General features: G+C 37.9%; 1 protein-coding gene and 1 long non-coding RNA gene across 2 annotated transcripts in view; one reads left to right on the forward strand and one right to left on the reverse strand.

Moving 5' to 3' along the window:
• LOC109474266 (thrombospondin type-1 domain-containing protein 7A-like) overlaps positions 1-11,927 on the reverse strand; it is a 43,470-nt gene extending 31,543 nt beyond the window's left edge. The window contains exon 1 of the mRNA XM_019774540.1: positions 11,869-11,927. The gene's annotated coding sequence lies outside the window, so the exon portion shown is untranslated. The remainder of the gene's footprint in view (positions 1-11,868) is intronic.
• On the forward strand, positions 3,314-15,744 carry LOC109474273. Its single transcript, XR_002140470.1, has 4 exons — positions 3,314-3,500; positions 14,242-14,357; positions 14,687-14,820; positions 15,229-15,744. It is a non-coding gene; the product is annotated as an uncharacterized LOC109474273 (long non-coding RNA).
• Positions 15,745-16,123: the final 379 nt, after the last annotated feature.

Genomic DNA, 16,123 nt, shown 5'->3' on the forward strand with positions numbered 1-16,123 from the left:
TATTGTGTTCAATCTTTAAAATGTTTTCATGTCCCTCAGAAAGAAAGTTTGATTTATTTCTTTGTACCAAAACAGGCTTGCACAACCTATGGAGTGTAAAATACTTGAAAAATTCAAGACTATAGTCTAGATGTAGAATGTTTATGTTGCAAGTTGAAGCTAATGGTACTAAAGAAGTCTATTTGCTTTCTCAGTTCTGGTCTGGAAACAGGACAGGTAACTTGGGAAGGGTACTACTTACTCACACCAGGAGGCCTGCTAGTCATCTGTTCTGTACTGTAAATATTGTTCAAGTTCAGGGCACTGAAATTTTGCAGCACAATGGAAATAAAGAGTTTCCTGTATTGAGTTCCTGCTAGTGCGTTTGCGGAGGTGGAACCAACAAAGCAATACATTGTACCTGCTAGCACACCTGAAATGACAGTACGTTTCGGTATTCTCAAACGTCACAAAGCCACTGTTGTGAAATATGATTTCTACCGGACAGAGAATACATCTGTTCGGATGTCTTTCACGGTAGAGTTACCATAGAAACAAGAAGCAGGAGAAACAATGTACAGCATTCCGAAATTTGAGAGTGGCTTAGAGTAATTACAGCATTCACACTGCACACCTGTGTCAAGTATAGGCCTTTCTTCGAAAGTCCATGGGTATTTGGGAAAGGAGCCAGTTAAATCTACAAGAGTAACAGGAGACGTGGCAAATCCATGGTATATAAAAATATAAATATTCTTTATCTGTTAACAGTTAAGTCAATGGAATATAAAAAGCATGCCTATGCTACACACTACTACTAGTAGTACTAGCTAGTTTAATGATTCACTGTCGTTGCAAAAGAAATGAATTTAGAGTACAGTAAACTAAACATGGTAACAGGAAGTTACATAAAGCAAGTTTTCATGCATCAACAAGAACTTGAAGAAGTTACGCTACAGTCTATTTACTTTTCTATTTGCATTAAGTGAAAGGAGGTTTACAATAAAAGTCAAGCATACAGAAAAAGACTTTTCGGGCCCACAAACCTTGAAATAGTTCTTAAAATAGGTCATCTGCTGAGTTAAGCATGTATGCAGTGAAAAGCTGTTTTTGGCACAGATGACAACATATTGTTTGTTATTTTCTTTCAAGTGTGACATATGCATAACTTTTTCAAAAACAAACTACAGTACTGAATACATAAACTTATACTGTAGTCATACATTGTACATAACGTTACACAAGAATTTTCCTTCTTTGACATATCCTCTAAAAGAGATCAATTTTTCAAAAGCAATCAGAGAGTATTAGATTAGAGTGATTTAAAATAAAAAAACTAGAGGAAGATTTATCTGACCTTGATAAAAGGGCTTGGAAAATTGGAGGACTCACACAAAGACAGTTTTGCATACTTCTCAAAGTCTTTGTAGGACGGTACAATACAGATAATAGTTTTGACGGTTGCCCTTTTTTCTTCTCCTATTCGGCTTGAAGTCTTCAGACTTTAAATGCTTCAACCGTTCGGGAGGAATGTCTATGGTACAGGTCACAAAAAGGGTCTTTGTGTCCCAAAGCATAGAAAACCTCCCAGCGAAATCTCCTCCACAAAAGCATTTTTCACATTTCTTACGTCACTCAGCCTCTACTGACGCCGCGCTCAGAAAAAAAGGGCTAATTCTTCTTTTCTGATCAATTCCTCTGTCTGTCCGCCTGAAGTCACCGCCAAGACTTTGGAAAATAAAAAGCTTAAAGCTGCTTTGAGGATTTCTTGACAAGGGAAAGCCTGTTCAAATATGTGGTCATGCCGTCATACTGAAAGCATTAGTGTCCATTACACACCTGGCTTTTATGGTTTGGACAGACATCCTTTCTTGAACCATGCATTCTGCAGTTTCTCTTACAGTCTAATCTAAGATTACAAACTTTATCACCTTGGCTAAACTAAACAAAGAATGACAGTCTTATCATATGTATCTAAAATGAAGCAGGGCAACTTCTTCAAACTTGTTTCCCATTGTGACATATTATTACATAATACAGTATTTATGAAAGACAGTGAGTCAAAATGATGTTTAATTACTGTGCCATATACCACCAACATTTATCACATGTGTCAAAAGGAATGCCGTTTGCTATCATTCAATATTTACTGACATCCTGTAATTACTAGTTTACACCTGTGACCTTAGGGCACACACGTGTTCAAACAGGTAAATTAACATGGTATTAAACAGGGTTTCGGTTCCTATAGTAACAGGACTTACAGAGATTACACCTAAGAAAATATATGAAGAAAAACAAATAAATATATTTTCTCCCCTTTTTGTATATCTAAAAACACATCCAGAAAAAAATGGCTGACATCCTTTTCTATAATGGGGCTACATTTAAAAATGCTGAGCCAACTGACACAAAAATAAAGGTACGTGTCTTGAACCTTAATTCCCTTCTTAAACACACCTGATCTACCCATCTGAAAGTGTCTTCCAGACCACACCTACACCTAACTCAGGTGAGATCAACTGTCACGTAGAATTTACCTGCCAATTTAGACACATCCAGTAAACACTGTCAAAGGAAGTTGTCAGTGATACCATCTTTCCTCATAACTCACCGTGACATGCACCATTGTCTGAAGTGTACACATAAACACACAAACTGTAAAAACACTCACTTTACAGCTCTGTATGTAAGAAATGCTGCAGAAAACTGTGACAAGTTGGGCCAATTTGAAATGTTTTACTATGTAATATATACATAGAGAGACATTTGTTGTTGTACAGTTTCTGTAACAATTTAATGTTTCTTTGAAACTATTGTACAGTCAAACCTCAACAAGTCAACACCTGTATATAAGAGCCATCTTGCATGAATCCGCATTGCATGAAACATTTCAAAAAGCACCAAAAAGTTGCTTTTTGGTGGTGCCTTAGAAAACTTTACCCATTGACACAAACAAGAACCCTGTATTAGACTTAAAGTATATTGTGACCACCTGTCTTCATAGACCACATTTTTTCTCAGTCCCCTGATGTTGGACAGTTTTGACTGTATACTGGACCAGGTATTCATTTCACAACTGTATGGCAACTAGTGGCAAAGTCCTCACTATCTACGTACTCTAGAAATTCTCATTATGACTGAAGCCAGGTTCACTTGCCAATGAATGCATTTCACGTTACCTGTACAAAATATTGTGTACGTTGTAACTACCTGTCCCCTCCCCCTTCCTACCCCCCAGGTGACATTACCTGACCCATACCTGTACCACATGTATGTTTGATACTGATATACCGTCTGGTTACTTAACTCTTCACAATACAACAGGCTTACCTGTAAACGTCCGCGCTGAAAGACGGCCCTGTCTCTACCTGTTCAGGGAAAAACGATCTACCTCGCCAACCGCCCCACAGGTGAGAGGACCTGTCACACCTGAGCAAACCTCGGGGAGGATGATCCGCACCTGGCGGGAAGTTGTTTAGACACTGACCTTTGACCCTAACACACTTCTCTGACAACATGAGGTAAGTAACCTGGGGGTCGGTGACTTGTTTTGAGGTCGGGTATGTAAACTTTGGTCAGGTTTTTGTTTTTATTTTCAAAGAAATAGAGATTGAGGGACAGTTCAGAAATGGTGTGAGGTGGGTTTCAAGCTTCAAAGTTGCACAGGTTTGAATAGGTATAATGGATCTAAATTGAGTGAACGAATAACAAACAAAAAGGTGCCAACAACATTAAATCAACAATACAAAATGTATAATGTATAATGTTTAACATTTCATTAGACACCATATTACACGAGGCTAGCAATTTGACAAGGTTGGGCACTTAACATTTATGGCTATATGTCAGATATGAATATTTTATGCTAATGGTACCAGCATTCAATATACTTAACAGACTGCCATTGTGCCATAACACAGTAATTTCTACCTTTATAAAAGTATTACAAAATACTGTAAATTCATTTATGCCGCATTGCAGCCAAAAAAAACACATTTCAAACATGTTACAATTTACAGTAGCCTGGCACGAAGCCAGTTCTATGGACAATGTCAGACCAAGAAGAACTCAGACCAAGAAGAACTCACATGATAACCCCCTGGTGACCCTCACAGACAAACATGAGCAAACATATCACATGATAACCCCCTGTTGACCCTCCTTTTACTTGAGTACACACAACCTAAACCCCACACTGGTATGCTGAAAACTACACTCTCATCCGACGAAAGATGAAAACTTTCAACAACGAGCTTTAGTTTCAACAACTGGCCAAGTTCCCAGGGCTTTTCAAAACACAGGAAACTATTCAGCTGTACTGCTTTACACCTTCGATAACCTTCTGCCAAACTTGGCACCTACAAACAAAAGCCAAGTTTATATACTGGGTCAATGAAAACGCAATGTTCGTCACAAGTAGGAACAACAATTGTCTCCTATAGGATTGTTGTACACGGTACTATGCCCCAATGAAGAACAATAAAGAAAACAATTATACTGCATAAAGGCATTCATCTTTTGTCGTCATATGCAATGGCAAGGTCACACCTTGTTTAATTGATTTCTTAGCCACAGAGTAGAGACTAGAAAGAAGAAGAAAACTAAATATTAATATATCATTACTGTTTGACTTCGTTCTGCCACAGGCTTGCAGATAGAAAACTGTTAAAATTTCCTCCACTTACTTGTAAACACTTTAATGTAGGCTTAAATGCATATCATTCTCTACGTGTGGTAGGTCATGATATCCATACCATATACATCTCAACACTACAAGAGTCCACCACAAGTACAAAGACTTCTGTCTCCTATCCTAATTGCTTGACAGAGGAACACTTATTACCTCAAGGTCATGAAGGTATTCTTTTACCCTTCCTCTTAAATTAGACCCTGACCTTTGCCCTGCTCATAATGGCAGTCATGTTAACATTCATGTTGGATCAACAGGAGTAACAAAGACATTAGATGGGACAACAAGATTGGTCAAAGGGACCAGGTGTAACAACAAGGTGTGAGTGTCCACCTGTGAGTCAAAGTCAAGTGGTGTCCGGCACAGCACACAACAAAACAATGTTTAGGTAGAAAATAATGATTCTGTAACATTTAAGGCCACACCAATTCAATTTGTTTGTTTTTTTAATACTAGATGGCTGGAAGTGGAAGAACAAGAAAACAGAGATGGTGGGTCTAATTCTGGTAAGACTTCATCTTTATCAATACAAGACAGCAAGTCAACCTTAAGTTTACCTAATTTAAATTTCCAAACAGGTTTGTATTACTTTTCATAATAAAATAAATTGCAATGCAGTGCCATAGATTGCAATGAACTTTGAAAAGTTACAAAATCACAATAGATTAGGTGAGACTGTATGAAAAACATTGTGGTTCTAGAGAAAACCACAGGTAATCCTTTAATGTTAGTCCAGATAATCTCCTAAATGTCATGCCCTGGGGGGCAGAAAGGACTTTACTTGTCAATTATGGCCATAGAATTGAATTGGATTCAGCAATCCTAAAGCACTTCAGTCAACGACTTTTGAAATTGTCAACGGTTTCACTCTTTCTGAGATCATCACAATGAAGTGTGTAGCATTTTTTAAAACACAGGAATTTCCAAAAACATTTACTAGTAACTAATACTTATATTCAAAGAACAGGATTTTTTTTTGCTGTACTACTTAGGCCCACATCAAATTCATTTGTTTTTTCTCACATTAAAACAAAGAAAGTCTGAGGGGAAAATGAAGTCAGCCACTGAAAGTTTTACAACATACTGGTAATGTCAGTGGTATCTAGTTTTGATAACAAATAAGGTGCACAGAAAAAGGCCTGTACAAAACTGCACACAGGACTACTCCTAGTCCTATCATCTTCTGACATTCCCCCTTACATATACACCTGATACAGCAGTGTTTATGCCATACCTGCCATGTCACAGGAGGACAATGGGGCCTATTGTGCTAATGATGTGCTAATGGTAACACTAATGTGTAAAATTACACTTCCTAATGACTACCTGTCCACGTGATGCTTTCTAGGGTGTGAGGGAAGGTCAGGAAGCCTTCAATGGGCACAAAATTGGAATCATAATTAAGTTTATAATAAAAACACATTTCCTTCAATAATACTTCAAAGGATATCAATGCCATCTAGTTGTATGTTGCTGTTTTTTTTTTGCATGTTTCATTATGTGAACAATCGAACTCCAACTCACACCTGTTACTCAAGCAACTCAAGGTTTTGAAAACTGTCAGACATTTCAAGTAGCATCCACTACTTTTCGTCAGTGACTCAACTCCAATACTGCTTACTAAGTGCATATTTTATAACCTCCTGCACATCATCAATAGTCCTGCACACATGCACATCTGTAAAGTATACTGTGTGACAGCGGAAGTACGCTCTGTAGCCGTCGACACAAAAACATGCCGGCCACATTTCCAAACGTGGTAAAAATCCAGTCAGCATCACGAATGTGCTGTCTGACAATTTGGGTCCCATCAACATCAATAAAGCCAGGAGAGTTATGAGCCATGTAATACACCCCACATACGTAGGACATTCCAACCAAACATGGTTCTAAATATACGGCAGAAAAAACAAACCAAACCAGGAACAGAGAGTGGTTTTGTTGTAAGGTCACAGTGTTTCTCAAATAACCCTGAACTAGTGCTTATTTTGGGAAACTATTTCTGGTAATTCATGCGTTATTCTTCAACTATTCTATTCATGACCACAAAATCACGTTCAGCTATCAATGAAAAAGGCCTTTGAAGGACTGTGAATTTGTTTATTTTTGTGGGGACTTACAATTGTAATCTTGCATTAGGAGGGAATTAAAAAGGAGGTTTTCGCTATGCTAAAATTTATAATTATTCTATTGTAGTACCTGTACTGTACACCTAGCAATGCAACGAAAATACATTTTTGCACTGTTGTGATTGAGGTTACCGTAACAAACTACAAAAGTAAAACCACTGCGAGCATTTTAACCCTTGTCCTGCTGGCATTCCTGGCACAATATTTTTCAATAATTTCATGTCTTAATTAGATCATAGCCCCCCAATTTTTTTTGCCCTGCAGTGGCATAGTTACTTCCGCATTCGTTGCGTTTCGCTGCGGTGTGATGCGTTGCACGAGAAATACCCCCAAATCGTACCTATACAGGGTGTTATATAGATGGTACTGTATGTGCCGCGCGACATATGTTGCGCACAGCAGGACAAGGGTTAAGATTTACAGTTCGTAGATGAAACAAAGTTGATCATTGGTCATTACTTGGGGATCAACCAATCACTCATCACCATCTAAAATCTGCTTGAAACATGTCTGGACTAATGGAATGAGGGATGAAATTTCCATCTAAGCATCCTTTCTGAAATCATATAATGATACTAAGCAACAAATTAAGTAATCCTTTTGATACTTGCTGCATATTTCATAGATAGAAATATCAACAATAGGATTTCATTTTTAATTGGTAGACTAAATGGCCAGCAAGAAGTAACCAAAGCACATGATTCTAAAGTAGAGTTTTTTAGTAAACACGCAGAAACTTTTTGGCATGTACTGAATCACATTAATTTTGTAACATATCTTTAAATGTTATATCATTAAACAGCAATAGATCTAACATAGTGACATTTTTTTATGAAAACATCAATTATACACATTAGACACTCTTGAACATGGATGGCATCTCTTGATTTGTCCCAGGGTTGAAAGTTCAGGGGCACAGGCAGCCACCCAGCACAGATCAGGTATCAACTCTATTACTCTCAAGAGAAACAAAGACTTCCTGCACATGCAGGGCATCTTCAGCCTTCAGCTGCAATTTCTGAGAAAAGTAACAGGCGCTCAGGCCTTCAACCATCTAAACTTTCTAAAGCCTTTTTGCTCACAAGCAAAGTCATTTCTGATTGTGAGGTTGAAAAATTTATCATTGCTTTTATCAAAGAAATCTTTCTTTTTTCCTTTTATCAAAGATCTAGAGTCTACTGACATGTCAGCACAGCTTTTGAAAAATTAGTTTTTGCATTTTTTGGTTGCTTGCAACATGAAATGCCAATATGATTAAAACACTACCCCACATTCTTCCCAAATTTTGTTGCTGGTGCTCTCTTCAACTTGCTGCATTCATGCAAAAGCATGAAATCGAATAAAACCAAAGTGGATTACCTCAAAATGGATTTCTTTGATGGGAAAATCCTTCCCTTCAAGAGGCAACCTCGTTATGTCCTAACCAATCAAAACAAATTGCTGCGAAATCCAATTGTAGGTTTATGCTCATCAAAAAACAAATTACAGGGAAATATTTGCCAGAACTGTGGTTTTCCCTCGGTAAAATTTCTTTTTGTTTTACAGTGGGAGGGGGGTAGCAAGCAGTGTAATATCAACAGGACAGATTTGACCTACCTTATCTCAGTCGAGAGTTGAAGTATTTACAAACAGTCCCTGCCTGTGAGAAATCAAACAGCCCAGCTGTTGCTAGAAAATTATAACAGTCCCCTGTATCATAATCCTTTTGACTTATTGCTATAATCTGATATAGCGATGCATAAAGTTGTGACTCAAAATCTCATAACGATATTAACATGTTTGTCATCAATTAGGAAAGCCCCATATGTTCTATAGATGTGAATTCAGAATGTCTACTATGTCAACAATCTAGAGTATGATCTAGCTTGGGGGAAAGAAATGAACAACAGAATTTTGCTGTCTAACATTTAACGTTACAAACAATGGAAACAAAACCATTTTGTCTCTCTCCCTGTCCACTATTACAAACTGTGCAGGAAATGATATTTTTCCAGTAGTCTTTGATATGATACTTGCACTATACAGGATAAATAAGTTGAATTTCGCCTAATCATACACATGTACATAAAAAATAAATCAACATCTATCTACACATGTATAATAAAAAAAGTCTTGTTTCTTTGCCAACCGAAGTCTTAAATTTAAAAGAAAAAAAAAGTTTTCCCTACAATATATCATGCCAGCCAGCTGAGTTACTGTAAATCATCAAATTTTCAGCCGTTTCATATTTACTATGATAGTATAACACACTGTGAACATGTTCTATATGCCTCAACAATATGCTACTGTATTATTTCAACCACAAAAACTTCATGAAACACAGCAAAAAACTTCCTTTCCTCTCTCCTAACCTGAAATTAATTCCCACTAAATAAAAATGATATACAGTGTGGAGTTGTGTTTAATGTCAGTGCCAGTCTGGACATATTTAGAGCAGGAAGTGGTTGATATGCACCTGGTTCTTGTCAAGTACATGTCATGTGCTGCCCAGCACTGCTGACTTGTTGAAATACACATGAAATATGGAAAAGGAATGTTTTCAGACAACGATGGGTGAGAAAGACGCATGCCAACTTCAATAGTATTCCCATGTTTTTAAGAAAATACATCAAGTCAATAGTACAGTAAATTCATTAAGTTTTAGGGAGGTTATTTTCGTGGGAATGTCACACAACTTCGTCTGACCACTACCAACTCAGCTCAGCAACTCGGCCCAACTCCCTGGTCAACTTGAATCAACAGTTCAAACTTGTCTGACAAAATATATATTCAGTATGTATGTAATACATTTAAGAAAGAATATCAAGCAGGGAATTATACATGTAACGTTACATCTGTAATGTACCGGGTACTTAATATATGTCAGTTTATTCTAGATAACATGTTCGTTGTGTACCATTATCAAGTTTTACCATATCTTTTTTTTACCCAACAGGCACACCAACACAATGTTCATGGTAGGGAGGCCCTCAAGTACCTCTAGTATCTTACCAGTTCAGCTAGGCTGCTTCTGTATAGGTCTGTACAACAAGTGGTCAATAGGACCTTTTCAAGGTACAATGGTATGGAGAAGCAGAAAGCCATTGTTCTGCAAAACACTATTGTATATAGGGTTACACTCCAAACATGTTAGAAACAACTAGTTCAAAGCATAGGAATATTCATACAACTTTTAACATGTGTTTAACCAGCAAATCACAACACATGCTAACTATAAATTAGGAATAAAACTCGGAATATAATCAGCATATAATAACCATGTAACATGACCTCATAGCCTGTTGCTTTACACAAAAAACTGTCCATTTTTTAGCGTCAACTTTGAATACACATTATGCAGCCCCCTATCTCGGCCCTAAGTAGCCCCCCTGAATACCCACTCAATGGAGAACAAAGCCACTGTACAACCGACATGACACCGGTGACCCTTTTTTCTCTGGTGTAGAATTTGAGGACAGTCTGGCAGTCGGGGACCACACAGTGGTGTAGGCAGCCTGTATACAAGCAGCTGTCATGGGAGGGTGGGATTGAAGTATTGACTTTTTCACAGTTACAGACCTGGATTTAAAGCTCAAATGATTGTTCAGTTTTATATACATGTATGCATCACAAATAGTACAATGCTGGAGTTATAAACTATGATCAATCTGCATTCAAGAAAGCCAGTACAATAAGTTATAACAAAATCTGAAAAACACTACAATCGTTTATCACGTACAAACATGTGAAAAACATCATACGCTTTATGGATGAGCAAGCAAAAATTGGATGTGAATGTGTGAGGGTAAAAATTTTCAATTGCATGTCTTATGTTTTTCAAATAGTGAAATGTTATATATATTTATATACATCTTATATTAGTAATATTGACTGTTACATGTGAAGTCAATAAAATGTTGATTGTATATTCACCTGACTGCGATAGTGCATTTCCATAGACTAAAATCTTGAAATTTGACTAAAAAGACTAAAAATTTGCTCAAAGCTGCAGAATCTGTAAACCCCATGTTCACCCTCTTATTTACCCTGCAAACTTGGCCAATGTCAACATCTAACTGTTTCAACACCAAACTTACAAATTTGCTGATCCACTTTAAACAAGACGTGACAAACGCATAGATTTGTTTCCAACCACTAAGTGTAAACTTGGCAATAAACTGGTAACCAGCCGAAGAACAGAAAAATCTGACCCCCAGAAACGTATTTTTCTGATACGCTGCGGGTTTGGAAACCAAGAGTTGATTTTATAATCTACCTTTGATGATTCTGCTCGTAAAAAAAATCTGAACGGTTTCCGTTACAAATTCTTTCCTTTTCGAGGAATCTAAAGAGGGGAAATCAGCTTATTTATAAGAGGAAATTGTGACAAAGGCGGACAAAAGGTGACAAAACATGTGGCACAATAGCGGTACTTCTGAGGGGAAATATTCTGGAAATGGGACAGTGGGCGGACTACATGTAGTTTACGGTATGATCCCCTTTCAGTTTCCATACCATTACCAAATTCGAAAATATAAACAAATCTGTCTCAATTCGAAAAGCACTGGTACATTTTTGGGGTAAAAGACACACCTTTGGAGCACACAACGGTTTTAGAAGTACTGTACATAAATAATTTGCGGTTGAATCTTGATAAATGAGTCCAAAAGCGTCTGCTGTCAAAAGTTGAAAAGACACTACGACCAGCGCACAACTTCGGACGGTTTGCAGACGCCAAAGTTGCCAAACTTTCAATATCACATTGCTATCAACACTACTCGCAAGCCTGTAAACATTTTACTAGCCGGTAGTGTCCTACAAGTGGTAAAACGGCCTGAAAATAACCGTCCAGAGCAGGCCTCCGCGTGTCACAACAACGTTACATGATCCAGCGACGGGACGGCGAGTCGTCGCGACGGGAGGCCGACTCACGAGCAACACACACCCGACACCTCCCACTACTCTCCCGTTTTCTCAACATTTCCAGCAACAAAATCGATACAAATGGCAAAGGGTGGTCTTTAGACACCTTATGAGGACACAAATGCAGGCATGTCGTTAGAAAGTAAGGTTAAATCGGTAAAAACTCACCACAGACGCGGCCGTCTTCTGTGCCCGATACCAACACCGCGTTCTAACCCCCTTATCACCCGTGGGAGGAGAGAGCGGCCCGTTGATTGGTCCGTGTAACATTATCTCTCTAATCTGCCCCCTGATTGGTCGATATGAGGGCGTCCCACTGAGCGGCACATTGCAAAATATTTTGGTCATCTCAACTTATCCGGCATTTCTGGAGTATGTCAGCTTTGGAAATAGTTGTACTTTTCTTTGGCTATTGGTAAGCGAATCAACAGTATCCAACTCAACCTCAACTCAGCTATTCATTTCATGGTCATGATTTGGCAACTTGTAACTTACTCTATTACATAATAAACATGGGTTGAAACTGGCCACAAACAAAACGACAACAATGAGAAAGTTGACATTGTCACCTCAATTCTTTCTTCCAATTTTACAGACTGTTGAAACTATCGTTTGATTGAACTTGAACTTGAACTTATTTCCAATCTCGGCATCATTTCTACTGTCTCTCAAGCGACATCTACCAGCCTCAGACAAAACTGCAGATAAATATCGAGCCACCACGCAAAGTCGTATTCTTTTCGTCCCTCTTGCTTCTTTTAACTTTAATCTTTTCATTTTATGGACCAACGCAAGGTGTAAGCTTGTAACGTTAATTGACTGTCAGAGAAGCCACAAAAAAGTTTCATCCCAACATCTGTTTGGATATTTCAGTGTCCTCACCAGGACACGTGACATTATTTTTTCCAACTGAACAGGTGTGTTGCTACGTAAGTTCAGAGGTATATGATATATCCATACAATGTTACAGTTACATACTGCAGTCGGGTAGTGCGTGTGATATGTCTATTATAACACGCTTAGACTAAAGAATTATACAAAAGGTACTAAAAAAAAGCGTCGGCAACATAAAAGACAGGCTAATGTATTGGTAATGCCAGTCACAATTGTACCTGTCATAAGAAAGCACAAGTTACTATATCAGAGCTACCTGATATACACTGTCAAACACAAAATATGCAAAAAATAGATGTTCTTTATTTCGTCAGAGATATTCGGCGGGATACAGCGTTTCCCTACAGATGAAATTATCTGCCATATGGCAGACTACCAAGTCAAAAACCCGTCTATGTAGCTGTACAAACAAAATGTATTTTTGCCGAAGGACGTTCATTGTTTGTCACCACGTTAGCCATATTTTTCTGATCTATTATTCATATCATAATTATACCTTAGGTTGGGCCACACGCCGTGTACGTAATATATCTCTTGTCACAATTGTACAAGTCAAACGTCGACGTCATTCACAGGCCTAATTACTGTATTTTTGGTATCTAACTCTTTATCTATATCTCATCATACGGTGGCCAGATAGTGCGCTTTGTTTTCGGTTCCCAACGACTTTTTCTGGATGGAAGAAAGCTACGAGATTATGTAAGAATCCCAGAGGGTTTTTAGCTTGAAAGATGTATCTCAGGAAACCTTGTAAGTTGTTTTTTTATGATGTTTACATCCTTGGTATGTTTATAGACATCGACTTCGATCTTTGGCGTTATTGCTTTGTCATCCTTGTCCACAATTTTGAAAATCGTTTCTTTTACCACAGAATTTACATGATCGTTGGTGAAAATTACCAAATGACAACGGTCTGTTGATGATGTGTCGGTGTCATTCATAGTAAAGACAGCACACGGTGTTTTTTATGTAACATCCTTTCCCTCTTGAGGACGGTTTATATATCAAACAGCAGATCTATAGAGGCCATCTTTGTTCTTCATCCTTCTTCTTCTTTCTTTTTCCTCTTGAGATATTATGTTTATACAAGCCTCCAAACAGCAAGCATAGTCTCGTTAACATTTATGACTACACGTTTATGATTAGCCATACTGTTAATTTCTTTGGTACGTTGTAGCATTTTATTGGTTTATATTTATGGTTATACATGGCATTTCTATCATCTGACGTAGGGAATTATGTTCATATTTTAATTTGGCAGAAAGATGGCAAAATTGAAACTACCCCCGTGTTTGAAATTCCAAGACGACACCTGTGGAATATTAATTTGGCGATATCTAAATTGCGAGACATCCTTCATGACATGTATATTGTAAACATTTGGTTCAATTTGTCCACGTCACCCTGATGACGACAGTAGTTGGCGAGCTTCAAGCACCACGTATACGTTTATGCAAAACATTTCATCGAAAAAGATCATCCACTAGTCAATAGTATCTGTCTGACATCTTACTCATTTTAATCCTCATCGTGAATAAATGATGACCAGTATTATGTCAAGGTTAGTGTGCCGTTAGGAACAATACCAAAGTCGCAAACAAAATAAACATCATAAACATTCTCATGTCTCTCTCATCTACTTTCCAGTTTTCTACAGGAAATGAGAAGGTATAAAACTCATGCCCACGCCTGGGGTTCTAAATCCTACCAAGGAAGGTAGAGAATGTGGCTGGCTATAACAATCATGGTGGTTGCTTCTACTGGTAAGTATTTATCATTATTCTAAACTGAATCGTCGCCATACTTAGTATATTTCGAACAGGGCATGAAGTACACTTCAAGGTTATTTTTTTGTAAGTTAGATCTACATGAATATTCGGACCGGGTCACAAACGTCGATGCTCGAAAGAAGCCCGGCCGCACGCGTCAATGTACTGTGACACAGTGTAGTTCTAAGTGTTTTTCAAATACCGGCAAAACATTGAGACCTGTACGGTTTCAAAGTGCAAACCCAGAATGATAATAAGATTAGTGAGTCAACAACCCTATAACCACAAGGCCACCATGCCCTCTGTTCTGATCCATGTTCTAGCCTACGTCTCTGGCCTAGTGTTCTACCCGGACCAAACCAACGCCTTCTGTGAGACCGTCACCGGCCGGATTCATAGATTCATGACCAAGGACCACAAAAAGGAGTTCAAGAAGAAGAAGAGCAAGAGAAACCCGGTTAGTGACTTTTTTTTTCAGTTAGATACAAGGTTTGTTCTCTTTTGTCTTTGATGTGCAGTGAGTAACTTCTATCAGCCCATCAGCTAGAAACTCGAACGTTAACAGTAATGAAACAGGAAAAGGAAAGCAGATACTAGTATATCTATCTATCCATCTATCTATCCATCTCTTACTCTTGCTCAGTGTAAGTAGAAGTTGCCAAACATTGTATCTTATATAACAAACGCTGTGCAAAAAAATCATCTTCATGTATCCGATTTCACTTGCAGCATGCAATGAATGATATATCTCTGATATGTCTCAAGTGTTTTGTTAGTTTGTATTTATTGGGATGCTTGCCTTGAATGTTCCATGATACTAGTCTACTGTTGTTGTTTTTAAAATGGCTGTCATTCTTGTCGACAGTTCTCACGCGGGGCAAGCTCTGGATCCGACGAAGCCACATGGTGACTGATGGAAATGACGGGTAGCGGTAACTACGTATACATCTGTAAATGTTAAAAGAATACATTCTTGATACCAGGGTCTCTTTGTGAATCTGGATACGGGTTTTAAATAGATAGCTAAAGCGAGCCATTTGCTTTGCCAGAATCCGGATCAACTAGTCTAAATTTAAATCAACGCAGTTTAATCGGAAACCGCTATGTGACGCTGTAATCTAGATCGGATCATCGACAAACAACGACAAAGCAAGGGCTATGAAACGGTGACGTACAGCCTAAAACCGGACGATAGGGCGTCTACAACTTATAATCAGTTCGCAATCGAACCAACGTCACTGAATTCCCACAAGCATGAGATTGAGAGGAGGGACGCCACGAATACCTACAAATACTACACTGTGTTACAATCTCTCATTTATTCAAGTTGAAGTTCTGAATTAAGGAAGTAACATATAGTCCTTTGGAATTAAATATGATGTTGAAAATATTAGTATTGAGTGTTTTTTCTCCACATTGGGGCAATATGTATAGTTTTATTTGTATTAGGTTATTTCTTTAATAAAAAAAAGATACGTTATTATGCGTCAGTACCTGCATGCCTTTTACTGTGAGTCATTTTTAATCACCTTTAATCCGATCTAATTCAGCATTCAACATTGTGCATGGGTTAATTTTTCGTGAAGAATTATTGGTTGTTTCTACGTAGGACCTTAAGTATCCTAAAGTACATCACTCGGAAACGTTATTGAACGGAAGATTGTAAAAGAAAAGACAGAAAACAACAGTAAACCGATGGAGATAGATTCTATTTTATTTTCTCCAATTAACTGTTTTTTTTAATCTTTTTTTTAGCGACT

The sequence above is a fragment of the Branchiostoma belcheri genome, unplaced genomic scaffold (assembly GCF_001625305.1).
Source record: "Branchiostoma belcheri isolate BF01 breed outbred unplaced genomic scaffold, Haploidv18h27 scaffold30, whole genome shotgun sequence".
NCBI classification, from domain to species: domain Eukaryota; kingdom Metazoa; phylum Chordata; class Leptocardii; order Amphioxiformes; family Branchiostomatidae; genus Branchiostoma; species Branchiostoma belcheri.